This window comes from Peromyscus maniculatus, chromosome 16 (genome assembly GCF_049852395.1).
Source record: "Peromyscus maniculatus bairdii isolate BWxNUB_F1_BW_parent chromosome 16, HU_Pman_BW_mat_3.1, whole genome shotgun sequence".
NCBI lineage: Eukaryota > Metazoa > Chordata > Mammalia > Rodentia > Cricetidae > Peromyscus > Peromyscus maniculatus.
The window spans coordinates 12,343,171-12,371,121 of NC_134867.1; the positions used below are offsets into that span (position 1 = coordinate 12,343,171).

The window sequence follows — 27,951 nt, forward strand, 5'->3', positions numbered from 1 at the left end:
ACTCCAACAAAGCTACTTCCCCACAGTGCCACGCCCTTAGGGGGCCATTTTCTTTCAAACCACCACGGTAGACATCAGACACATACTGCCAGAAGGAAGCTGTGGTTTAGAGATGTTTGCTCAGTCAGAGCTGGTCGGTGGGATACCCGTTGTTGATTTCAGGCCTGTCCACCCACACGCAGAATGTGAGCCTTCCCATCTACCCAAGCAGGCAATAAGCCAAACCTTCAGTGGTTTATTAACCATTTATGGAAAGGAAAAGAGAAATGGGCATTCCTCCAGCACTTACCTGCTCCCCCTTGGGGCTGGAGACACAGAGAAGATTGTTCCACTGGGCTGCCTCAAGGCAGGTACTGTCCTGTGGTGAGGGATGTGATGAGGAAGGGGGCCTGGAGTAGGGGAGGCAAGAAGAGTGTTCTCCACACTGGTGTGTCCAGGCTCTTCTGAGTGTTTTTCCACTAGTATTTCTTTGTAGCTAGATCCATAAAACAATTCTCTTCATTCTCTTGGTGAAGAAACAGAGATACATAGAACAATTATATTCATTATCCTGGTGGAGAAACAGATACATAGAACAATTATCTTTGTTCTCCTAGTGGAGAAACAGATACATAGAACAGTTATCTTCATTCTCCTAGTGGAAAAACAGGATTGGGGAACTTGACCAAGATGACCTAACCTGTGAGCAGAGTTGTGATCCAAATCCAAGTTGTGAACTCCAAAGCTAAATTTCCTTTAAAACACAGTGAGAAAATCAGCTAACAAGTTCTTCCATTGCTGTATTTACAAAAATTCCCTTATTACCTTGGAGCAGAGTTCATGAAACATGACCAGCCTCCACTTACTCCCCAGTTTTTCATCCTTGCTTTTCCAGCCACAGACACAATTCTAGGCCACCAACCTGCTGCTTCATGGTGGGGGACCTCACTTACAGCCAGAGGCTTGGGTGGAATCCCTGAACCAGAGCAGAAGGCGTATTGCCTAGCGTGAGCATCTTCTCTTGGCCACCATGGTCTGAGGGCTCCTTTTCTATGGGTGACTTTGTCAGTGGGAGCAGAACACCAGAAGTTCCTTCCACCATTCCTTCCCAATTAGCGCTGCAATTTCTGCAGGTTGAAGACAGGTGGCCTCGCCCTTCTCATAGGAACCTCCACTGAAAAGGCCCCAGATAATTTAATCCACTTGACATTGCTTTGAGTAAAGAATTGATGTGACAAAAACAACCAACCAACCAAAGAAAGTACCTCCAGAAAGCACTGGGAGATGTCATTTTCACACATTCAAGGTGTTAACGGAAGGATGGAAGGATGTGGGGGGGGGAGGTCACTGCCATTACTGTGGTGAGAAGTGACCAGGACGGGAGGAACAGTCATATAAGCTAGCTAAAGATCAAAAGATCATTAAAAGCATAGCTGTATGAATGCCTGTTTGGGTGATCTACGTTTCTGAATGAGTAATCAGGTGAGGGGCTTGTTTGTAGACCAGCATCACTACTAAAAAAAAATGTTAACTTAGCCTTAGCCAATTCTAGAAGACAGTGTGACCAAATTGCCTCTTAATTCTTGTGACAGGAGAATCCTTTTTATTATAGGTCCCCCAAGAAATTGCAGCTCTTTTTGAAAGTCAGAAGTAGGTTTCATGGGCTGCAGAGAGGAGGCGAACGAGATTTAAGGAGGGGGACCATGTCTCCAGGAAGTCAGCATCCCTCTCATTGGTCACTCTTCGGTCCCACGGGACCTCACAGCACAGCTTCCGCCTGCTATAATTCACCCACACCCAGCCTTTCTGATTTCCTAGACACAGGAGCTGCTGGGTTTGCTCTACACCTCCAACAACTCAGTTTGTTCACATGGTTGGGGGAATTGGAAATACATCTATTCACTAAGGACAGAGTAGCTTTTGTGCCATAATAATGAACACGCTTTGGAAACAAGTTAAAGCCAAATAAACAAACAAATAAATACATAAATAAACGGGCTGGGGAGATACCTCGGTGGGTGAAGTGCTTGTCACCCAAGCACAGAGGTCCCCAGCACCATTTAAAAAGTGAGGCACCATGATACTAACCTGTAATGCCACAGTGGGAGACAGACAGGAGGATCCCCGGGTCTTACTGGACATCCACTGTAGCTAAATCAGTCCTCAAGGTTAAGTAAATGGCACCATGTCAAAAAATAAAACTGGACATGAATGGGGACTATTTCAACCTCTGGTACCCGTATCTCTCTCTCTCTCTCTCTCTCTCTCTCTCTCTCTCTCTCTCTCTCTCTCTCACACACACACACACACACACACACACACACACACAACTATAACGAGACAGGCTGTGAGATGCGGGTGAGACTGCCCCACATACTTTTTGTGATGCACCCAGGACGGCTCCCAGAGGGGCTGAACCTGCACACTGTTCTTCATTCTTTTCACCAGGTCAGCCTTTTTCATACCATACCACGATTTTAAAGAACATATTCTGAAATCAGCAAGCCGGCTACATTTGCCTTCAAAGAACTCTACACATTTGTTACATTTTTTTTTTACAAATTGCAGCCTCTTTCTCCCATCTTGAAATTATTCTGTTCCTGCTTTCCTGACTCCATTCATTCTCGTCTGTTCAGATGGCTACAAATGATCTCAACAGGCAGATGTTTCTCCCAGATGCAGAACTGATTAAGTTTAGCTGAAGATTTTTAAAAGGTTGTAAACTCCCTTTTATCTCCACTCTTTATAGCTCTGGATACCAGTCCTGCAGCTTCGGTAGCTAGGGGGGAAAATCCTCCAAATAATAAGGAAAACAATGTATAAACACTGTCCAAACTATTGTATCCACAAAGAATTCCATTTATAAATGGAATAGTCCCTTTTTGGTTGTTGTCTGGAAGCTTGGTGGATAGCTGTTTGTACTCTTACGTTTTCCAAATTCCTACAGTTTATTCTTGTTTATGGTACAGAGTAACCATGTGTAAATTTTTGAAGATATTCTAAGAAAATATCCCCATTCTTCCATTTTCCAAGGAAATAACATATTTTCAAACAAAATAATCAATGGAAAAAATGAAAACCAAGAATAACCCTTTCACTCCCATTCTTGATGTTCTCCTGGAGCAGAAGAACCATACAGCTCCCCACCCCCACCCCCACCCCCATGGCTCTCCAGTCTCTTACATGTCTCTAGAAATACTCCTCCCTGCTCAGCGGTGGAGGCTCCACTTTGCATCTGGAGAAAGCTGGAGGAGAGTCATGTAATCTGGGCTTCTCGGAGCTTAGTCTGAGCGTTGTGCCGCGGCCCCCAAATCACTGTTTCAAGGCACAGGGGAAGCCAACGGGTGGGAAGGTGCTGGTTGCAGGTTTTATTTCTCATACTGAGAAATCCAAAAGAACAGGAATCCAAGAGGACAGAGTCTCTGGGAGGAAGTGAGAAAGAAAGTCAAAATAATGGGTGCCCACGTTTAAAGAAAAGAACAACAGAGCAAGGAGAGGAAATGGAGCATCTTCAGCTCCTAGGCCAGACCTGGGCTTTTTATGCTGCAGTATTTAATGATTAGAAGTATTCCCTGGGTGACAGTCCCTGAGTTCAAGGTTATCCTCTCTCCAAGTGAGCACTTGGCTGCATGGTTCTAGATGGAATGCTGTAGGATGTCTTTCTGTATGCCGTGAATGTGTGTTGCTCTGATTGGTTAATAAGTAAAGCTGCATTGGCCTATGGCAAGGGAGCTTATAGGCAAGTGGGAAATATACGGAGAGAAGAAACCGAGGCGTGAGAGACGCCAGCCACTGCAGAAGGAGAAGCAAGATGCCAGCAGACTGGTAACGCCACGGCCATGTGGCAAAACGTAGATTAATAGAAATGGGTTAATTTAAGATGAAAGAGCTAGCTAGCAAGAAGCCTGAGCCATAGGCCATATAATTTGCAATTAATACTAAGCCTCTAAATGATTATTTCATAAGGGGCTGTGGGACCACAAGGCCAGGTGGGATCTGAAAAAACTGTAAAGCTACATGAAGTTCTACAGAGAGCCATCAGGTTGATTCGTATACACCTAGAACTAACTAGTGAGCAGCTAGGCGTGCTGGCTGTGATCACTTCAGCCCTCGGAAACCACAGTGGCAAGATGAGGCACAAAAAAATGTATTATTCAGTGAACTCCGGCCTCCTGCACCCTCAGTGCCAGTGGTTCGAAGAGGAAGGATCGACACTGTGTAGCGAGGCGCTGCTGGAATATGGGGATAGCATGTATGAGCAGGCACCTAGTGCTTCGGGTTGCAGTCTGTCACTGGACCAGTGCTAGACTGAATCCAGCAAGAGAAACAGCTGATGCACAGCCTTGCAAGAGGAACCCACTCCCTCCAGCCTGTGAATGCCCACTCCCGAGATCTTCTAGCCCAAGTGGCAGAGGATTATCTTGCCTTGTTAGTAAACAATATCTGGAACTAGGGGTTTTCTTGTCACTCCAAGAAAGCTGAGTTAATTATCCAGTTAAAAATGAGAATTCGTTTTTTTGGCAATTTTTACCATGGACCCAGCGTCACAAAGCCACAGTTGCCCGACGCCTTTCAATGATCACCTTAGTGACAGAACACAAACAGTTAAAGCTGCCCTACCCAGTGAGGGCCTGTGGTGACAGAGGAGAAGGAACAAAAGAAAATACAAGCTAGATGCTCCCCCAGTGTCTGAACTTCCCAAGTTTATAAGTATGGGAGACGCCGTCTATAGGAACATGTCACTGCCACCAAGGGAGCAGGCTGGCTGCAGTCACAGACGTGGGCAGGTGAGTGAAGCTGCCATTCAGCTGGGAGGGATCTGGGAGTGGTAGCCATTCTCCCCAGGCTCCCAGCATGGAGAGAAAGAGAGAGGGGGCCAAGGGATGACAAACAGGAAACCTTCGGCCCACTATTAACAAGCAAGCCCTAGCCCAGAAGAGCCCTGGAGATAGGTGCCCTGGTGGCCGGGTGTGATGACTGAGTTCCTTGTCACACTGGAAGGCTGCCTGCGCATCATGACCAGTCACTCACACCTCCTTCCATGCCGACAAGCCTTGTGGACAGGCAGAGGTGTCTAAAGGGCCCAAACACGCACCAGTGCCGAACAGTTAGCTCAAGTGCACACCCACCTCCACACCAACCCCCTCCCCTCTCCAGACTCCCCGGTCCGGAGATCCTGCCAGGGATGGGAAGGCTGTTCACATTGCTGCACCATGTCCTGGACGGCATCCTCTGCCTCCTCCAGTTCCCACGTGAGTGCATTTCACCCCCGGGTGGATGCTAAGGAGGTGCGTTTGTGTGTGTGTGTGTGTGTAAATTATTTTAGGTGATTCAAAAGGCATAAAGGGCAATTCATTCAGACAGAGAGATAAACGGTTCTGTACGGGCTGTGTAAGGGGGACAGTCAAGTGGCCGCTCTAAACACTGAACAGGTGGCGCTCTTCTTCAGACAGCACCGATCTGAGAAAAAGGGAGAAGAGTGAACTCAGAATTGAGAATTCATGGCCAGCAGTGGGGCGGGAACAAGATGTTTTCAAATTTTTAGAAATTTTTTCTTTTTTCTTTTTCTTTCCCTTTCTTCCTCTCTCTCTCTCCCTCTCTCTTTCCCCCTCCCTCCCTCCCTTCTCTCTCTCTCTCTCTCTCTCTCTCTCTCTCTCTCTCTCTCTCTCTTCTTTCTTTCTTCTTTTCTTTTTTCTGACACAGAGTTTCTCTGTGTGGCTCTGGCTGTCCTGGAACTAGCTCTGCAAACCAGGCTGGCCTCTAACTCACAGAAATCCACCTGCCTCTGCTGGGATTAAAGGCATGAGCTACCACCGCCCGGCTAGAGATGTATTTTTATGTGTAAAGATGTTTTGCCTGCATGTATGTCTGTGCACCACATGTGTGCAAGTGCCCATGGATGCCAGAAGGCAGCATCAGATTCCCTTGGGACTGGAGTTACAGGTGGTTGTGAGCCGCCATGTGGGTGCTGGGAACTGGACGCCGGTCCTCTGGAAGAGCAGCCAGTGCTCTTGACCATGGAGTCATCTCCCCAGCCCCAACACAGATTATTTTAAGGTCCATTTAGAAAACTCTATTTAAGATGATTGGAGCAAAATCAAACTACAAGACAAACCTTGGGATTAACAGTTAGTGCTTTCAAATCGTTTCTGAGTGTCCACCTAGTTATTCTCAAGTTGCCCAAGCGCGGAGGTAAGCCTGAGAGCTGAACAGCATTCTCGCAGCCCGGGTCAGGACTACGACAAATCCAAGCTTGGCTGTGCCCCCTGTTGTCTCAACATTGTCCCTTCAAAGCTCCGATGACAAGCTGGCCTTTGCTTTGGGTAAAGCAGAAAGCAAAGAGGTGATTGCTGGTGTTTAAAGAATCAAAGGTGAGCCGGGCGGTGGTGGCGCACGCCTTTAATCCCAGCACTCGGGAGGCAGAGGCAGGCGGATCTCTGCGAGTTCGAGGCCAGCCTGGGCTACCAAGTGAGTCCCAGGAAAGGCGCAAAGCTACGCAGAGAAACCCTGTCTCGAAAAAACCAAAAAAAAAAAAAAAAAAAAAAAAAAAAAGAATCAAAGGTGAAAAGACGCTTAGAAACTCATTTGGTAAGAGTTGGCCCTAATGTCCAAAAGACAAGATTAAAAAGTTTGTGTCTCAGCCGGGCGGTGGTGGTGCACGCCTTTAATCCCAGCACTCGGGAGGCAGAGCCAGGCGGATCTCTGTGAGTTCGAGGCCAGCCTGGGCTACCAAGTGAGTTCTAGGAAAGGCGCAAAGCTACACAGAGAAACCCTGTCTCGAAAAAAACAAAACAAAAACAAAAACAAAAACAAAAAACAAAAAAAAAAAAAAAAAAAAAAAGTCTGTGTCTCTCCCGGGGCAGCTCCCTTCCCAGCCAGACTGTGACAATGAATGGCATTCCCATCTAGCATGTGTGTCAGTTTGTTATGATAGCCTCCTGGCAGCTGCCTTGTTCTCCAAGTATTCCTAAAATGTTACAGTCTTACACTTGAGACAAGCCACAATAACAAACTATGGAGAAGCCGAGCGAGTGGGCTAGGCTGCATTTGGTGAGGAAGGCGAACCTGGTATTTTTATCCTTCCTCTCCTGCTTTACAAATCCAGACTGTAACAGGATCATTTTCTAAAGGAATCTATACGCGCATGCTTTAAAAATTGTGCAAAATGGGTGTTGTGTGAGCAAGGATGATCAGGTTTAAGTTTCCCTGCGAAGTTCTACATGCCATCAACAAGCCCTTTTGATATTTTAAACCTATATTTAGAGTAATTTCAAGATATTTGGAGCACATGTGGTTAAATGTAAAACTTTGTCATTACGATTTGTTAGATGCTTATACTTTAAATATTTATAAGCCGTCTTTAAGGTCTTGATCCAAAAGCCATCTCCCATGGAATACTGTAATTGCGTGGTATCCAAGCACCATTATGGAAGATTCAGGAAAGTCGTTGCATGCAGGCACATTCTTCCTGCTTTTCTGGTTTTAATTCAAATGCCATTTTTAGTGGATTCAGCTTCTTTTTTTTTAATGTGTTAAAACTCTTAAACAGGATTGGTTGTCTGCTATTAAAAAGGATAATCTCCCAGTACTCAAAAGGTAAACTCTTCTAACTTGAACCAAGTTGAGTTCACTTCCCCTGAGTGGGGTTGGTGAAGCTCCCCTCAGAGGGTCAGGTCTCAATCTGTGCCCAGCTGAGCTTGAAGCAACAGAATATTCCTCCAAAACGTTTCAGGGGCAACTTGTAGGTGGAGAGAATGGATTCTTTCCTCTGGAAGGTGAGACTTAGCAGCCTTTCTTAGCGAGCCTGTTTGGGCAGTTAGAAAAAGAGGAAGGGGAGAGTCCCTTCCAAACTCACAATCCACTTAAGCTTCAGAGGTCATAAATTGCAGACTGATCACATGCCTCTGGGGCTCACACTCGTTTATGGCTAGCAAAATACAATCTTCTGGTAAGGACGAGGGAAGAGAAGGCTTAAGAAGGCTCATAAACCTGCCGAGACATCTATTAGCGCTTACCAAACAGGGTTTTCATGAGCTAAGTGTAAATGAGTCAGAAACATATAGATAGAGTTTCTTTTAAAATACACATGGGTTTAAAAATTAAAGCCAAAGTGCTTGGCAAAATAAGGCTTGGTTTTAGCCAAACCCCAAACGTTTTTTTAAAATAGTTCTAGAGTTTGCCAAACCAAAAATATACCCAGGTCCCTCCATTCTCCCATTTGATATGATGACATCATAAACATGGGACTTAATGGCTATTTTCATGTCCTCTAAGGTTTGAGCAATGTGAATCTCAAATACTGATTGAAAAATTTGAGTGGAATAGCCTTATGACCTTGCACTGAAGACCAGGGCTACTAGCTCAAGGTCTCCTCCTGGTTTTGAGAGCATTTCCTACTCACTAGTGGACACCTTGTTGTATGTCTCAGCTCCGTGGTTTGTGTATATATGTGTGCTATCTTTTGAACAGAAATAACTTTTTGTTTTGTTTTTCAAGACAGGATCTCATGGAGTCCAGGCTGGCCTCAAACTCTCTATGTAGCTGAGGGTGACTTTAAACTCCTGATCCCCAGAGCTCTTCCCCCCAAGTGCTGGGATAACAGAATGCCCAGTTTATACAGTGTTAGGCTTTCATGCATGCTAGGCAAGCATTTATCAACTGAGCAACATCCCCAGCCCCTAGGAGTAAAAATTTTAAAAATCCTTTATTTAATATTTATAAATCCTTAATTTGAACTTAATTTATATATTGCAGTCCATAAAGCACATTACTGTTATATCCAAAAAGAGGCAGGGAGGCAGTTCTTTTTGCTTATTTTCATTGTTCAGAGAGAGTCTTCACTTCCCCAGAAGATAAAACACTATTTCCCACTGGCAAATGTCTAATGCTTTCTTACTGTGGTTATTCTACTAATAAAGCATGGAGAGAGAAATAGAGAAACATAGGGGAGATAGGGGATCCTTATTTGGGGAGAGTCACATAGGGGAGATAGGGGATCCTTATTTGGGGAGAGTCAAAAGAGGCAAGAAATAGCCAAGGTCCCTTTTAGAGGCACCATGGAGAATGTGCAAGCCCATATGATATGCAAATGCTGGGTTCATGGGAGAAGAGGCTGGGGCCAAGTTCCTGCTGTTGTTCTAACTTCCTGCTTGGGGTCAGACACAGTGGACATGATTGAGCAACTCGGTGAGAAGGGTCTTTTGATGGCGCTGTTTAAAGCATATGAATTCAATTGACTTCTCAACCCAAGGAAGGACAGAGGCTAGTGGGCAGGGCTGGAGGCTGGAGAGAGGCAGCCAGGTCAAGGCACAGGTATCTCCGGCACAGGGCTGAACCACAGAGGGTAGAAGGGATCGAGGAGGAGAATGAGATTGGGACAGGAGGTGGTGGGATTGGTTTTGGTTGTGGTAGTGATTATAATTACTGTGACCTGGCGCAGAGGAGTGATGATGAGACCCGTGTTTGGGGGAAATTACTTTAGCAGCTGTTCATAGGCTGAAAGGAAGCAGGAGAAACCTGGCCTCGCTGATCTCGAAATCCCGATGACAGCTAATTACCAGCCGTGGGTGTTATCACCAGAGGGTGAGAGCCATTGGCTGCCATGGCTGTGTCTTATAGGTGAAGGCATCATAGCAGAGCAGTGGAGAACCTTCCTGTCCCAGGTAGGCCTAAGGTGACTTCATGGCTTTGGTAGATGGTAATCTCACAGCCAATGGGCATTCTGTGCTCAAAAAAGGGTATGCTGATGGGCCTTAGGTTGTCATGGAAACAGGAGTTCTACATCCCACCCCACCCCAGCAGCAATGAGCTGAGGTCAGCTGGGTAAGGCATGATGTGGAATATTGTCTGGCAGTCTTGATTTATTTGGAGAAGTTAAGAATATTAGAGGCTGTGCAGAAGCCAGGGATGCCCAGCCTTCTATCCTCGGTCTGAAGGACAGAAGAAAGGCTCCAGGGAAGGGCAGGGTGGGACTGTTAACTCTCAGACACCTACAGACATTTTCTGGGAAACTGAGTCAAAGGAGTTTGGCCATCTGTTAGAGATGCTCTTTAATCTATTTTCACCTCAGAGGCTGTAGACCCGAAGCCTCTACATGAGGTAAAAGCAGACTCCTGGTAGAGAAGGGAGGTAATAGCATGGTTTTGTGGGTTAAAAACTTGATTCAAGCTTCAGAGGATCCATTTACTAGGAGGAAGAAGTGACTTCAGCTCTGTGAGCTCCCTCAGTGTGTCAGGGCAAGATTTCAGTGAGGGGCGGGTAAGGGAACATGTGAAGTGTAGGTGCCCAGCTCGTAAGATTGGTAATAATAAATCACATGTAATGACATGTAATTCTGTGTAAACAGTGAATGATGCTGGGGGCTGGCTTCAGAGACTCCGTGCAGAGCCGCTGGATGTGTCCCGTATGTAAAAGTGAAGCAAGTGACCCCCAACCCCATGGAGACACCAGGCCCCATGAGCCCCCTGGCTCAGACACATGCTTACTCCAAATGTGCCCCTGTGTCTCTGCCATCCCGAATGTCCGTCTCCGGGTGTGCTGTGGAAAACAGGTATTTTCCACGTTGTCCTGCTCAGGCGGTAGAGGAGGCATAGCACAGGTTCCCATCAGATTGCTCATGCCACCTGGAGGACAGGCTGAGACCAGAAGCGACTGTCCAAGGTCATTTCGAACCGGAGTCCTCATCTGCCTTCCCTTCCCTTCCCGGACACCGGATCTGATCAAAGCTGCTTAAGTTACACACCCTGGGCCAAGCACCAGGGTCACATTATGCCAACCCCCTCGTGGTAGTCTCACACTGGGCAGCTTCCTTCAGGGAGAAATTAGGCAGAAATGCACATCCAGGCTGAAGGGTCGCAAGGCTGAGGAAAAGCGGCCATGAACCACACGCCCCGTCTTCGTCGGGGACACGGGAATCAGATTTCTTGCTCTTACTTTTTATAGTGCTGGTTCTCACTAATCTGAGGCTTTCTCCCTCTCTGCTACTGGTCGTAAAGAAGAAATAAAGCCTGGGAAAATTGCTTTTCTAAACCTTACCCAAAGTCTTAAAATCTGCCGTGAGTCCTGGGGCCACACGTGACTACTCGTCCCCTCAGTGTCCCTTATCTGTCCCCCAGAACGTCTATGTTCAGATAGCGCAGCCTCGACACAACCAGCATCTGCCTTTTTTGTCCCAGGCAGAATTTCGGCAACGGCTTTCCAAGCTCCTGAGGTGGAAATCAGAGGAGTCACTCAGTCCCTCTAGGATTTAGCGCACGCAGCAGGGACACTGTGACACCTGCTCAGATCGTCACAGAGGGTGTGGTGAGCGGAGCTGTAGGCTGACCCAAGAAGGTCTATCAGCCAGTTATGGGCACTGGATGGGACGTGAGTGAAAACACAGGGTTTTCTTACCAGAAAACATTTCAGAGCTCTTGGGTGCCAGAGCAAAGGAGCTCAATGGTGCGCATCTCTAGGGCTCCTTCCCCTCAGACATGACCTACCTCCTCAATGGTCAAGGTAAAAAAACAAAGAGATGAACATGGACTGAGGGCAATATCCCCTGTGTTGTGGGGGGGAGGATCGTGGACTTGGGGGTTCTGGAAGCTGGTGACTCCCCAGCAGGTTATCTCCTTAACCTTCCAGGTAAACGGTTTTGTGTGAAATGAAGACAATCACTGATGCGTTAGCAATGTTGTTTCTGTGTGAAGCAGGTGCCTAAGTGAAATAAGGACAAAGTACACTCGTTTCCAATTTGGTGTGTTATTGTACATACTCTGGGAGGTGGAGGCAGGAGACTGTATAGTAAGTCTGAGGCCAGCCTGGGCTATATGAGACTTTCTGAAAAACAAAAATGATGGATGGATGGATAGATAGATAGATAGATAGATAGATAGATAGATAGATAGATAGATAGATAGACAGACAGACAGGTGGATGGGTGGATGGATGGGTAGATAGATATGCAATATATACTTGGTTAAAGTAAATATACACGTGTAGTAGCATGTCAGAGCAGCAGGGTGAGTGATAACGTTGAAATCCAGAAGCCAGAGTAGGGCTAAGCTGAAGTTTACCTCAACCCCTATATGCCCTTTAGGAAGAAGGGCTGTCCTTCAAGTATTTTCATTCGATGAGATATAAGAAAAGAGATGGCATCCCTTTCAAAGATTAAAAATGTGCAACCTGGTGAAAGTCATTTCAGAATTCTTCACACAGCCATGGTTGACATAGAAGGTGGGGGGGAGGGCGCCTTTTGGCAAAGCCTGGTCAAGCTGTACAGCCCTGGCTGTGACGGGGTGGGTGAGGGACCCCTCGCTGGCACTGAGCTCAGAGTTTATCAGCTGCTGCAGGCGGCTCTGTTCATTGACCACAGGGTTCCACCCTTGTGAGTGTCCCAGAATAGCCGCTGCTACCTGAGAGCAGTCTGTCCTCAGGGACTGGTTATTGTCCCAGATAAACAGCGAAGCCTCTGCCAGCACGTAATGGCTGTATTTAACTCTGATAAGTGATGGGCAGCAGTGTTCGAGTGAGTGGATCTCTACTAGGGCCAGAATAATTGGGCAAAGGCAAGCCGGCTTGGCAGTGGGCATTTCTTGTCCATCATAGGTTGGTGCCATGGGGTTTTAGACACCTGGGACAAATATGACAGACAGCAGGGGCCTTGCCTGATAAATAAGCGAGACAGGACAGGCCTACTAGATTTTGGTTATGCAAATCACAAAGGTATTTAAGAAACGAGATAAGAGTAAAAATCTGGATATTAGCCTAGGTTAAAGGAGGGACACTTCCTGGCTAAGGTGACATCTCCCATCACAGAAAGGTTAGCCTGGAACTGTTGGGTTTAAGACGAGACCGGTTGTTGTTGTTGTTGTTGTTGTTATTGTTGTTTTTTCCAGGTCCACACTTACTTTTGGGAGTGGTTGTCTGGAAATTTTCTAAAATGCAACAGCATGCACCTTGGGTGGTAACTCAGCGAGGTGCAAGTGAGAACGGTCGTGTTTTGAGAGAGTTAGCATTGAAGAATTTACCAGTGTCAAGGCTCAGTTCTGCTCTCAGCCCTTTGAAAAACTGTATGTGGCAAAGGAAGATGGGTAATTAAATCACATTCTCAGTAATGCTTCCTCGTGAACTTGCCGGGTGGACAGAGAATCTCTCAGCCCTCTTAGTATGCAGTTGTCATTCCATGAGAGGCTGTTTCACTCTTCTGGGTAGAAAGGGAAGACATGAAAAACAGAGAGAGAGAGAAGGCATGTCTGGAATTTGAGGACAGCTGGCCACCCATACCCCATAGAGACCAAGCATGGTAGTTCTAGGATTTGTATATGGGCTCGTGTGTGTGTGTGTGTGTGTGTGTGTGTGTGTGTGTGTGTGTGTGTGTGTGTGAGATACTCCAGGGAACATGGATGATATCCTGCCTGTAGACAAACCCATCATTCAGAGTAAACACAAACTGTAAGGTACAAGTATGGACACTTTCCCAGGATCCTTTGCACTCAGAGGCACTCCAGAAATCTCTGCCACAGGGTGTATATGCACATGCACACGTGTGTATGTGGGTACTCGTGTCCACAGAGCAAAAGAAACTCTTAAACTCTGGACCTGAAGATCCAGAAAGGGCACCTTCCTTATGTAGTGACAAACACCGGTCGCTCAAGGTGCAAGACTGTATATTCGGTACTGACCTTTGTCAAAAGGTCCCCTGATCAGCCTGAGGGAGACGAGAGATGCAGCAGAGAGCCCCACTCAGGCTCCCCTCAGCAAGCCTTGGGGAAGGGCCAGTGAGAAACACGTCCAAGAACACACAGGCAGCTAAGATGGGCACCCCGGACTGCCTCTCCCGTCTCTCGTAGTTTCTGCCCTGTGCAGATGCTGACATTTGGACACCGGGAACAGTTCTTCCACAGGAGTCCTCTGTGAGGCAAAGGTCCTTAGCTTCCTGACATGACCACTTTCTAAGTCCCCAAGGCTGTTTCTCCCCTGCTCTTCAGGTCTCCTTACGTTACCAACAATGAAAACCAGGAGAGGGAAGGCCACACTGGTCCCCGTGGCACTAACACCAGGCTCACGGCCTGGGTCACCAACAAGGGGGCTGCCTGGATGCCTGGAACTAGTGAAAGAGGCTTGCTTTAAGACCACCCCCGCCCCCCACCCCCGCCCCACCCCACCCCCCACCCCCGCCTCAGAAGTTGCCAGCAGAAAGAGACTGCCACCCTCTGGCCCTTGGGGATGTCCCAGGTGCCACACGTGTGCCAAGAGACGAAGGCAAGGGCACACACGGTCTCCTTCGCACTCTCTTAAAATAAGCTCCGTGTAAGTAGGCTTGCAAAGTAGCAGGCCCGGGGCTGCAAAAAATAGAACGCCATGCAGCTGCACCCTTTGGAACTTGGGGGGAAAACACATATTATTTACCAGACAATAATAGATACCAGAGAATAATAATGATTATTATAGTGTTGGTGATGGCAAGCGCTGTGCTTTGGGTTCCAGAACGGCTCTCATTATAAAGCCCGATTTCCCAGTCTCTTATGAAAGCCTAGACATTTCCTCCACATAGGCTGATGCTGGGCATATTTGGTCTTTGTCCAATGGTGATTTGAATACAAAGACACTTATTTGAGAGATATTCCTTCCCCTCCCCCTCCCCCACCCCACCCCGCTTTGGGTTGTGATTGCATTAAAGAAAAAAGCGCTGTATACATCACAGAAGAAACCGTTGTGACGATTAAAAGTGGTGGTGTCTCCCAGTCACTGGGAGGAAATGTTAAAGCCCCTCTTCTTCTCTTTTCCCTTGAAAAGGAAGAATTTGGACACCCCACCCCCACCCCTGCCTCCCAGCTCCAAGATGTGGTCACTCTTGGTCCCAGGCCCAGAGGTGGGGATATTTTCCCGGCCTCCTCAGCAGCCTCTGGGCAGTGCTTGACAGAGCAAAGGAAGTGTCCCCAGAAGAAGTGGCCCTGTGTCTTCTAATCCACTTTTCATTGCTCAGCTCTTTGGCAATCTCCTGTGGCTTCTGGTGTGCCGCCGTTTCTTGACGGTTTTGTTTTGGGGTCTCCAGACAGAAAGGAGGGTTAGGGGATGCGAACTCTGTGTTCATGGATAAGCGTCCCCATATCCAGACCTGTCTGCGCCAAATGAAAAGATTTCAGTGGCCTTGTCGCTCCACCCCTGGTGCATACTTGTGGCCTTGTGCGTTTTCCCTCTGGTTATTTAATATACATATTAAATGCACAGGGGTCTGGTGATCTAATGTGATTTGGGGAACTCAGGCATTTCCTGCCGCGCACACTGAGAGTTTCAAACCTTGTTTTTGGCTGATGATTATTATCAGCGCCGCCGTTAACACCAGGATTTGAACAGCAGGGTTCAAAGCACAGCCTTCTGCAGAGTCTTCCCAGCAGGCCGCTGACCTCCCTGCTCTCAGGCTAAAATCCTGGTTTGCACAGCTTGAGCGGGTTCTGGGCTTTTTCCCCTTCTAAAAAGTGGAATTGTCCTATTTCATCTCTGGGGTTCCCTTTGACTCCTAAATTGTATCACCTCTGTGAAGTCATTTGTTCACTATTCTGAGAGTTACAACTGTCGATCTCAGTGGTTGTAAAGATGTATGTGAGTCTTGTGCCACCACGTCACGTTAGCCAAGTTTTACCCTTTCTGACAGCCACGTTTGTTGGCGGAAGGCCTCTTTGGAGACATAGTGGAAGAGAGCTACTTAACCCATTCATTTGACAAAACAGTGGAACGCCCATGGCCAGCCAGCCGCTAATGTAGACAGGAGAGGTAGACAGATGGCCCAGGCCGGAGCCCTCGGGGACCGCACACTTGGCAGGGCAGGCTTCTAACTGGCTGCTTCTTGGGAATGCCTGACTCTTCAAAGAGGCTGTGCTTCGGGGCAAGGGCCTGGTAGCAAACAATAGAAGCCCTGTAGGACGCAGAGGTGGAGCCTCAAGTATGTGGTGGACGTGGGGGTGGCAATCCCCAGGAACCAGTTTAAAAGTTCAGTCTGGACCCTCTGGCCACGTTCGCTAGGCGTAGGTGGTTTGTCGTCTGCCCATCTTGTGCTCCTGTGTTGCTCTGGTGTGAAGAGCTCTCCGTGGCTTACCTCTGACAGGTAGGACCCACAGATGGGGGCAGCTATTTCTTCCAGCCTAGTTACCTCCGTAGGAAATTCCAAAGAAAAGGGTATGTGCATGCATGCATGCATGCGTGCGTGTGTGCGTGCCTGTGTGTGTGTGTGTGTGTGTGTGTGTGTGTGTGTGTGTGTGTGTGAGTTTTCTACCAATATGACTTTATTTACTAATCGTGACTCTCTGAGATCTCAGTCCTCAAACACCAGAGTTAATATGTGAAGGACAGCAATGAGGTTTGCAGATCTGGGGTCTCTCTATGACCTTGCCTGGCTTTGGAGTGACCCTGGGCGACTCAAAAGACCTCCTGCTGGTTAATCATGTAGTCATGTGGAGGCCGAAAGCTGCTGGTTGCAAAGGATGCTGTGGTCTTTGGGGAGGGCGTGGTCCACCATGCTCATTATGGTTTTCCAAAGAGGGCTCAAGTTTCCCGTTGCTCACACAAAGCTGGCAGGACCGATCCTGAGCAGACTGAAGGAAGCTCTCTGAGATCATGCAGCTGAGGCCTCGGCTCTGGGACTCGGCTCAGGGTGAACTCGTGCTGGGAGCTGCAGCTCTCTCACTCCTGACTGGGTCTCTGCAGCTTGGCAGGGTGGGAGGAGGCGGGTGGGTGGGGAGAGATTTGGTCCAGTGCTTTCTCATGGCTCCTTCTCATCTTTTCCCAGGAACTCTCGCTCCCAGGGTACCTTGCATGGTGAAGGGCGTGGAACAAATCATGTCATGCCATCCAATGACACCAGCTGGTCAGCTCACCACCCCCCTCTGGCTAAAATTCAAGCAAATAACACAGCTTCCTGTCATTAAACATCTTGGAGGAAGCAGCCCTCCCTGGTGGCCTCCAGGCCAGAGAAGCCAGCTCATCTTGGACCCACCAAGCTTGGGCCCAGCATTCCCGCTCCCTCCCATCTCTGCTTCTCCCCAGAGGAACTTAGGGATTTCGCTGGTTGGAAACAAACAAACACTACCAACACGCCACAAGGACCAATGTAGGTATTCTCACCCCATCTTCAAGGCTCTACGGCTGAGGCCGGAAGATGTTAGGGACTGGAAAACAAGAATCTTTTTTTAAATCTTTTTAAGAACTGCTGTGGTTTGCTGCTACGATAAGAATTGTGATTTGCTTTTATGGTTTAGGAAGAGAACTGTTCACGTTTTGGTGAGGAGAGGGATGGTGCTGGAGTCCAAAGCTTCAGATTCGTCTCTACCCCAGCCCACGATGCACTTTTAAATGAAGAGGTAGAATATTTTATTGGCTAATAAACTTTTCATGTTATTTTTTACAAAGGCCACCTTTATCCCTTTTGATGCCATATTTTCAGTGTTACACTTTTATGGCTTTTAATTTTCGATCCGCCAGATGTGAGAAGCAGCATGGATAGTTTATACTGTGGTTTTACAGAGACCGAATGCCAGGAGAACTCGGTAAATGTTTATTCTTCTCAGCTTTCTCTTGAAATGCCCCTAAATAGCGCCCCATTTGGGAACAGAGCAAGAGTGTTGAACTGAAGACCGAAATGCCCTCAAGGTGTAATATAATCTGAGGGGGGGATATTTGCTGGGCGTCAGGAAAGACTCGGATGAAATTTCAACCCTGATGGTTTTCGGAGATCCAGGAAGTCAGTGAGACAATCTCTCTATACGCAGAGTCCTTTCATGATAATTGGAATGGTATGGACGAACCAATGAAAACAAGAGGAAAAGTGAGAAAGATCGCCCGGGATTCTGTTTCACTGTTTGCTTTCTCCTGTCGTGCTGAAGAGAAATGTGCAATTCGATCCTCGGTCAGTGGGTGGAGGGTAACAGGGTAGATTTACTTGTGTGCACTTGTACAGTTGTAGCTGGGAGTCCAGAAGTCCTCTAGAACATGTGTACTGGCACTGAGTCCGTGAGACAGTCGTGGAGTGCCCCAGTCTGATGAGTATAGAAAAAAAGAAAAGAAAAGAAAAAAATTCCAAAAAAAAGAAGAAAACCTTAAAAAAAAAATCAAATCAAATCACCTTGTGATTCAGTGTATCTGTTTACTAACTCAAATAAAAGCAATTGTTCCCTCGGGAGGGGGTCCGGGTGCCCCACCCCTCCAGGCCGCGGAGCCTCAGCGGGAGGGTGGCAGTCATGGTTGGGGGGGCTGGCAGGGCTGGTGTCCCCGTACTTTGCGGCACTGGGGCCGTGGATGCGTGTACATACTGTATTTCTATATACTCTTTGTACAGTCGAGCCAAGCTACTGTCTTACAGGTGCTCCTTATTTATTAGAGCCGCGAGAGCTTGGGGGACCCACCTGGCGAGCAAGCTCGCTTTTTAAACATGAAGTGGGGGGTGGGTGGGAGGGAGGGGATGCTCACAAGCCCAGGGAGAGATTTATAAAAAGGGAATGAAAAAAACAACTTCCAACAACAAGTTAAACCAGCCAAGAACCCAACACCAAACCCACCTGTGAGGAGGCTGCAGCCCCTCTGGGTTCTCCTCTTCCTGCGGTGTCAGATTCGTCAGACAAAATAAACCTCTGAGAAACAACAACAGCGCACCTACATGTGCTTACTTGGCTTTTCTCATTATTATGATCATTGTTATTTGCCTTGTTATATATAGAAAGTACCTCTTCTTGCCCCCTCAGCCCCTGGAAACAGTTTTTAAAATAACACGATGAAGTATGGGGGCCGCACGGCCCTGCCGACGCCACTGTGGATCGCGCACCTCTGTGGCCCGCACTGCCGTCTCTGGGCCAGCTCCCCCTCACCGTGACCATCGCGGACAGCATGGTGTGTGCACAGTGAGCTCCAGGGCCTGTGAGCTCCGCTGTCCACGTGCCTGAATCCTGGCTTCAGCTCTGAGACTCTGGCATGGGATGGACATAAGCACTTGCCTTGGGTTCCACTCACAGCACACCCCATCGCCCCCCACTTGACCCCACCTTACCCTCTTGCTCCATGGGTTCACGGGGGCTGGGGGGAGGGGGGGAGGCTTTGGTTGCATCCTTGCACAGATGGAAACACCTGAGTTCAACATCAGGAGATTCCTAAGGTAAAACATGCATCAGTTGTGGTTCTAATCAGCGTAAATTGAATCCAGTCCTCAGATTCTGTATGAAAACAACACCACTTCAAACTTAGAAAAGCCACTGGCTGTCCATGATCCCACAACTAGTTAATGCAGAGTGTCAAAAACAAATGTTCATTAAAATATTAGACACTGTCGACTGATCCTCCAAGAGGCCAGTTCGTGTGGTCTGGAAGCCTGGTTTCTTTCTCTTCTGGAGCCTGGAAAGCTCTTGCAGGCTTCCAGCTGAAGGCTCACATTTATGGAAGTGACTCCTGTGAACTCCACAGGGGCAGGCCTAGTGAGGATAAAGACATGTCAAGACCCGGGGGCACCTTGTGTGGCTGTCTGGGTCAAAGTCCCTGATGGCATTATTCATCTAGACTTGGCCATAGAGACAGGCATCCAGGATATTGATCTTGCTTTTGTCTGTCGTCCAAGATTGTCGAGCAAACATTTTGACCCTCCTGGAAACAAAAGGTCCCTTTGTTCCCACGGGAAGAGTCTGTGGCATCTCATTAGCCACCGGTGCCCTTTCCCCTTCCTCCCTCCTGATCCTGGTGCTCTCTGAATGCATCCCTCTCCGGAGCTGTCAAAACCACACACAGAGAGAACCAGAACAATCATGGAAGCCAGAAGCAGCATGCGGTAAACACATGAACAGGAGCCTCGCTTCCTCTTTGTAGCAACCAGGGAGGAAAGGCCTGTTTTCCTTCATCACACACAAAGGAGCCAGAGCTCTGTGGGTTTAGTTAGCAGCCAAGGTCACACCCCTGGCAAACTGCAAGCCCAGCTAGACCAGCCTCTGACCTGGGGGACCTTGCTGACATCCTCAGGAAGAGTCACTTGGACGTCCTTTAAATTCGCAGCAGTGAGCAGTGGTGAGTAGTGGCGCACGCCTTCAATCCTAGCAGAGGCAGGCGGATCTCTGTGAGTTCAAGGCCAGCCTGGTCTGCAGAGTGAGTTCCATGCCAGCCAGAACTATGTAGAGACACACTGTCATAAAAAGTAAAACAAACAAATAAACAAAACCTAGTAGTGATTCAGTTGTATCGGGAAGTGGCTTTTGTTTTAGACCATTGGTGCTCAACCTGTGGTTGTGACCCTTTTGTGAGTCAAATGATGCTCCTACCGGGGCCACCTAAGATCATCAGAAAACACGGATGTTCATATGACGATTTATAACAGTAACAAAATTACAGTTACGAAGTAGCAACAAAAATAATTTTATGGTTGGGGGTCATCACGCCACGAGGGTCTCAGCATTAGGAAGATTGAGAACTACTGTTTTAGACTAAACTGTGGGGTGAGTGATGGGAGGTATTGTCTACAGCAGCTGACTAGAAGTGGAGTAGCACTGCGATTCTATTCTGAGAAGTGCAGCAGGCCGTATTTTTGTTAAAACTTGTCAAATCCCACGGAGCACACCGCACATGCCTGCTGCCTCAGGCAGACTAGAGGAGAATGATGCTCACGGGCTCTGTCCCAGTGGCTTCTCGTGCTTACCAGGAAGACAGGGCTAGGAACAGCTGGACCACTTCTTGGTCTCACCACGACTTTGCTTGGATGTTTCCTGGGGCTTATATAATTGCACCTGTGGACCCCGCAGTGAAGGTTGAAAGCCACCTTCCCTCACAGCTGGAGCGCAGGCAGGCCCTGGATGCCAGAGCCACAGGCCCAGGTGAGGTCTAGCAGCCTCCCAGCCCTACCTACTCCCTCCCCACGGCCGACCTCACCTACAGCTTGTGTCTGAATTGGGAGCCCGGCTCTCTCCCCACGTCCTATGCCTCTGCCTCCAATGGCTTTCCTTTCTCCCCAGCATGCTGACCTTCATGTCCATGCAGGTCACACCGCCTGTTCAGCCTCACGCTTCTCCACAGCCTTTCTGATAGACAGTCTCTGAGAGTGGAGATCATGCCTTATAGGCCTCATTTGCTAGTCTCAGTGAACAGGAAATCATCATTATAAATATTTATAACCCACTGCTTTCAAGGCTCACTTCACATGCCAGCCCTATACACAAGCCTGATTCCCCGAGGTACAATAGGTGGCTTTCCTCCAGGATCCTGTGCCTCCCATTTAAATGGACTGAGGTCACTTCTGGTGACTTCTACTAGACAGTCTTCCCATGTCCTCTGGGCGCCTCGGAGGCAGGTTCTGTGACCCACCTCACTCTGTATCTGGAAGAATTCCTGAGTACCCTTGAGACAGAAAGTGTTGGCTGAGTTGAATCACTTTGATCCTACCAGCCTAATGCTAGAAGATGATGGAGAGTAGTGGAACCCTGCAAGAAGAGGCGCATGCAGTGAGCGTGGGAGACCAGTGTTTCATCTTGTTTCTGTTGCCAGTGCAGAGGAGGACACAGTTGGCGCCCCGTGTGCAGAAGAGGACACAGTTGGCGCCCCGTGTGCAGAAGAGGACACAGTTGGTGCCCCGTGTGCAGAAGAGGACAAGGTCACTGCCCCTGTGTTCCTGTGTTGAACAGAGTCGAGGTCACAGAACAATAACATGTTTATCCAGAAGAGCCTTAGCAATAAGATCATGCCTTGATCCTTATACTCATTTGTAGATGGCAAGTTAGACTACAAACCCAGAAAGGGACTCTTATTCTGTCTCCCAACAAGCAGCTACCACCATGTGACACCCTCTTAGTAAAGAAAGAATCTTACTGAGGAAATAGCTCACGCATTAGGGACTTACTCCACAGAGAGCACTGTGCTAAGGGCTTCCTTCATTCACACTCATTTACCTCTCATCATCATCACCATCATCATCATCACCATCATCACCATCATCATCATCACCATCATCATCATCATCACCATTATCATTCCCATCACTACCACTACCACCCGAATATCATCATCATCATCACCATCACCATCATCATCACCATTATCATTCCCATCACTACCACCCAAATATCATCATCATCATCATCATTCTCATCACCATCCCTACTTCACAGCTGAAAAAACAAGCCCATAGATGAAGGGATTTTCTGGCCAAAGCACAACCCAGCAGAGGCTCCAGGGCTGAGTGGCTTAGTCAGCCTGAGGCACTTGGCAATTATAATCAAAGCGTTCAGATCATCTCCATGGTGCCTACACAGTGAGCATAAGATATAAAGGTGCCAAGGACCTTACATTGTGTCTGGGGAGAAAAAAAAAAAACATTATAACTATATTTCCAAACAAGACCAACTATATGGCTGTGCCAATGTCTGTGGGACACTGAGGTGCGTGAGTTAGGGCTCTACCAGCAACTCAGAGAAAGGAAAGAGAAGTGAGGGCCACTTTGTGACCCACGTTACATTTCCTGGGATAGGAAGAACGGACTACCTGGGAGCAGAGATTCTTCCAATTTTTCACTGTTCTGTTTTTTGTTTGTTTTGTAACTGCAAACTAGGGTTTCTTCCATGGTACTTAACTATTGGGTGAAGGATTGATAAAGAAGAGCCAGTAGGGCAGCATCACAATGGGGCTATGTCCTGGCTAGCCAGGCAAACCAAGAAACTGGACAGACAAACGTTAAGACTTCTGTGTGCCAGACACTACTACAGTCACTGGGACCAGCTCAGGCAATCCTCAGTGTGAGCCTCATTTCCGGGTGAGGAAAACACAGCCCAGGTGGGGTTAGAGACAGCTGAGATTGGAGCCCTGTGCTCCAGGTACAGTGCTCCTTCAAAGGCTGTAGAAATGCTACAGAGTCCCAGCTCAGCCTTCACCCCAACCAGTGGGAGCTGTGTCTGGTGGCCGCGCTTCAACCTGCAGCCAGTCTTATGACAATGGATGAGGTCCTCCTTTCTGCTTCCTGACACACAGATTTGAGTCTCACTAGCAGTCTCCAAGGGTCAGTGGCCACTAGGGTCAAGTGTAATGAACACAGATCCAAAGCTTGCTAAATGCTTCAGCATTGTTAGACCTGCGAGGTAGGTACCACCATCATCCTCATTTCACAGGGGAAGAAGCCGAGCACACAGAGACTCGGTGAAGAACCTAGAACCACGTTCAGGCAGTCGAACACCTGAGCCTACCCAGCATGCTCACACTGGGCCATCCTTCTGTGGAAGGGAGAATTTCTGTGTACAGGAGTGTTTGTGTGACCAAGTCCTTTTACGGCAATCACTCTCATGAATGCCATCTCATTTTTGAGAATGAATGAAGTGTCAACCTTGGAAGCTGACATGGAGGCTGCAAAAGTAATTGCTTATCCCCTGAGTCATAGAAAAGGTCAAATACCTCCATCTCTTTGCCTGAGGAGCCTCCAGGAAATTCTCATCTTAAATGAGCGTTCTGCCTTGCAGACGTCACCAGCTTTCTAAGCCCGTGAATAAGAATGTTCCCGAGGACTGTCCCGTAGCTCTCTGCTGTACTGATTTCCACTCACTGCTTTCCTGCAGGCAGCCTGGGAACATGAAGTGAGTGTCCGATGTGTGTGGACTGGAGTTTTTTGGTAGGCAGACTCCTGGCCCTGCTGCCTGCCACCCACGGGCTGTTGGGAGGTCCAAGTGTTTTGAGCAGCAGGTGGGGTTCTCAGCCCCAGGGCCAGGAAGAGCGTGTGTGAGCTTCTGCTTCCAGAAGGCACTGGATTTTGAGGGTAAAAAGGAAAAAAGGTTTTAAACTATTTCCCTTCTCCTGTGTCTCATGTAAACATGGACACTTCACTTGAATGCTCCACGTAAAATCCTTTCTCACTTCTTGTGTTGGAAATGCTTTTGAGGAAAGGATAGGTCTGTGGGTGACCGAGCTCTGGGAGCCTTTGACTTTCATAAAGCAAAGTAGATGCTGGGCATATCAGGCCGAACTTGGAAGTGTATGATATCCCTCCCTCCTTCTAGGCTTAGACAAAAGGGATGGATTATTACAAAGCAGAAATGATAGAAACATATACAGTAGGAAAAAAGAGTTTTATGAACCAGCAGGGCCCATTGGAAGCCCTTTTGCTGACCCACTCCTGAGCATCCCAGAACCAGCTCCTCAACCTGCCCTGTTTACACCGTGTGTCACCTTCATAGGCAGAGGCTGGATTAGAGCTCAAGTTTGAAGGCCAGGAATGCAATAAGATACTTTTATACATATTGATCCTTTAAAAAAGTTTGTTTTCATGAAACTTTAATTCAACCCCCTCCCGTCTTATCCCCCCACCACCACCTTCTCTTTTAGCTTTTGAGCCTAACTGCTGCACATTTTTAGCCCCGTTCTTTGTGAAATGCTAATCCAGCCCAGGGTTTTCGTTTTCCGGCTGTTACTTTTCAGAAATTGTATATCTGCATAGCAACCCCGAGAGGGCTGCCTCTGTCACGGTATCACATGTCAGGAAGATGAAAAGGACTCCAGATCCAAGCTCTCCACAAACTTGGCCCTCCAATGGGCGGGCGGAGCGCCTTGGCCTGCACATAAATGGCAGCAGAGACATGGCAGGGCCAGAGAGGTGCAAACTTTTATCTTGTTGATGACAGCAAGCGACACATGACCTCAGCTCACTCGGTGGGGACGATCAAACCAGAAACAAAGGCCGTATTTTTCTCGACTCTCGTCTCTGCTGTCAGCTTCCAAGTGCAACCTGAGCCTGGATTCCGAACCCAGTGTCCAGATTAGAGATTGTTGACTCAGATTTAGTGGTGAAACGTGAGCCGGACCTCTGCTGATGGCAGGCCTTGAAGGAGCAGGTTTACTTAAGCCAAGAGAGAGATTGTATGTCAGGGAGCCTGGTTTTTCTTTATCACAAACTTCCTGGTCTGCCTCTACTTTAATAGTTTCCACCACCACAGAGGAGAGAGAGAGAGAGAGAGAGAGAGAGAGAGAGAGAGAGAGAGAGAGAGAGAGAGAGAGAGAGAGAGAGAGACCCCTCTTAGTTCCATCTCTTCAATGTCATAAATCAGAACATTAACAAGTGTGTGTATCTGGCCTTTGCCACACTCAAAGACACTGAGCTTTCTTTCTGGTGGGCAGCACTTAATAACCAGTGCGGAGCCCAGAGGATGAAAAATGAGTTTGACCTCGACATTTAGAGGCTGTTTCCCAGCACCCAGGCTCCAATGGCGGCTACAGACTCGCCTTTCGAGTCAGGAAGAGAAATCATTAGACATCGCTCCCCCATCGCTGTCTCTCCGATTTGACTTTGGCTTCCTCTATGCTTTTCCTTGGCTTCTGATTTCAACCCTCGTTTAGATTCTCTGCGCCTTCGGTAATTTATGTGCAAGATATTTTCCCAACCTCCAAATGTTTTTCCATTTGGCAAAGTGTGTCCTGAAGCCTCCACACAATGTAACTGTAGCGTTCATTTATGCTGGAAAACATAAGCCCGCTTGATGGAAAAGCCTGAGCAGCCAGCAGCAGTGACCCTGCGGCCCAGGCTGTCACAGACTGATCCTCCAGGCCACCCGGGGGATTTGGGAGTGGGTGTGAGCATCGGGAGGAGCGCCTTTTCCAGGTCGCCGCAGATGCTTGGCTTCCACCTTCCTCGTCTCCGGAGAGGGAAGTTTTCCCTCCAAGCCCTTTCTCTATAGCTTTTGGAAGCTTCAGGGTGCCATATGGAGAATCGTTCCCCGAGTCTCCTGATAGCTTTTACATGAGCAGCTATAATTTGGATGGCTTCCTTCAGGTCTGATGTCCCCATGGTATCTGCTCCGGGTTGTGGGGAACAGTCCCTTGCACAGTCAGCCCCGAGCTGTTCTTCCCTGGTACACAGCTCCACGCCCCTCTTGGCAGGGAGGTGGAAACCCGGGAAGGGGCGAGGCGGGACCTTCCACAGGTCACTGGACTGATTTCGCTAATGACTTCTTCTCACTCCCAAGTCACAGATTCAGGATTAAGGCTCAGATCAAGGCAGGGCCTTCCCGCTAATGCAGTGCCTGGCCCTATCCCTGGGGCTCTCCCCAAACTTGGGCGGGCTGGGCCCCTCCGTGACACATTCGGAGAGGTTTATGGGCTGGTTTCTGTCCAGTCATTCAGAGGCCATAACTAGACAACATTTGGCTTCTGAAATCTGAGCTTTCGTCATTCGGTAATGGGCACTTTTTCTTTCTACACAGTTACAATAGAACAAATCCTCGCTATATTCATGTTCTAAGAGGAGGCACGTGACGCTGTGCCATCTCAACTGTTGACCCCGTAATCTGTTGATTAAATAAGCAAATCAAAGACCAGGAGTCATTCTAATAAGGAGGAGGCTGGGCAGGGAGGTGTTTTGCTTAGCTGGCCTGGCCTGAGCTTACAGGAGTCCTTTGGCCCTGACCAAGGCCTAGGTGGGTAAGATGGCTTGATGGACGATACCGAAGGGGCTCTGGACACGGAGTGGGGCCCTTTGTTTCTGGGCATCTGTTATAAAGCTCCCCCAGATCAGAGTACCGAAGACGGGCTGGCTCCAGCAACTCACTCAGCTGTATTTTTAGGCTTTTGTTTAATCTTTCTTGATTGATAAAGTAATTATCAAAACGCGTTAGAAAATAATAGCCAACTGGTGGGAAGAGGAACAGTTGGAGGAAGCTGAGCAGCAGAAGAAGACTTTTCCAGGGCAATTCCATGCTAATTCGTCTGCTCCCTTCCTAGGCCTGGGGGTGGGGGCTCTGGCTCCACAAAGGCTCCCCCACCCCACAGCGTCTAATTAACCCTCCTGCCTCCTCTGCCTCTCTTCCCCTCATCCTCACCCCTCTCAGCTCGGAAGCCTTCCACAGGCCAACCAGAACCCTAGCAGATGTTTGTGTTTTATGAGCCAAATGGAAGCTTGAGGATCAAGCGAATACCAGCCCCACCGAGAGGAGGAATCAGGCCATCTGACACCAGAACACGGAATGCAGCCTGTCCAGCAAGGCTGGGCCTTTCAGAGAGCAGAAGGAGGCCCAGATAATGAGCTGGCATGGCCCACATGTTGGAACATTGTTCCATCCTTCTGAAGGGCATGCGGCGGCGGCAGCGGCCGAGGCGCTAATGGAGGCTTGGGAGGTTGGGGAGGACCTTCTACAAGCCCACCTCCTTGGCTGGTGGTCCTGGCCCATAATAATAGCCCCTGGTGCCAGAGTACCATGTGGCACCCTGACTGGTTCCTGGCACAGGAAGGAACAGGAGGTTGAAGACACCTACCATGGAACCAGCTTGGAAGTGCCATGTTGTCTCAGGAGATGTCCCTGGCCTCTGCTTCATGGTGGAGCCAAGTCAGGAGAATGGCCAGAGTGAGGTGGACAGATGGAAAAGCTAAGCCCCTGTGTCAGCTCCACCGTTGACTGCTGGGTGCCGTTGGCTCTGGAGGTCTGTAATGTGCTAGAGACTTTATTTCTCCATCAGTGATCTGTAGATTCTGATAACTAGCCTTGCGGTTACTTCTGGGGTCAAGTAAGAATGTGCTGGCTCTGGAGCTGTGTGTCCTCAGATCTGCTGCTCATCCTTCCCACGGTGTGACAGGTGACTTGCGCTCAGCCAGTGAGAGGCTTGGGAGAAGGTATCATCTCCCCATCTCTTCGTCTCTGTCTCAGACATCCTCCTAGCAGCAACAGTTTCTTACCTCCGTGTCTCCATGGTAACTCCTTAAGAATGGCAGCTCTGCCAATGGCCTCATACCCTAGGATCACCTGTCCATCTTCAGTTCTCTATCACCTTTGGAACTTGTTCACAAACCTGTTCACATGCATGCTCTCAGATGTAAATGCCTTGTGGCTTTCTATATCCTGGTTGGATCAGGGAAGAACTGTAGTCGAAAGCTTTCTCTGGTCCCACCCCGCCCTGTGGTCCTGCAGCTGCTTATAAAATAATCACTCAGAGGCTTAATATTATTTACAAACTGTATGGTCTATGGTAGGCCTCTTGCTAGCTAGTTCTTATATCTTAAATTAACCCATT

General features: G+C 48.3%; 1 protein-coding gene across 2 annotated transcripts in view; it reads left to right on the plus strand.

Moving 5' to 3' along the window:
* The window catches only part of Sobp (sine oculis binding protein homolog), a 167,777-nt gene extending 149,389 nt beyond the window's left edge, over positions 1-18,388 (plus strand). For both annotated transcript variants that reach the window (XM_076552368.1, XM_076552369.1), the window contains one exon: positions 16,745-18,388. The gene's annotated coding sequence lies outside the window, so the exon portion shown is untranslated. The remainder of the gene's footprint in view (positions 1-16,744) is intronic.
* The last annotated feature ends 9,563 nt before the right edge of the window (positions 18,389-27,951 follow it).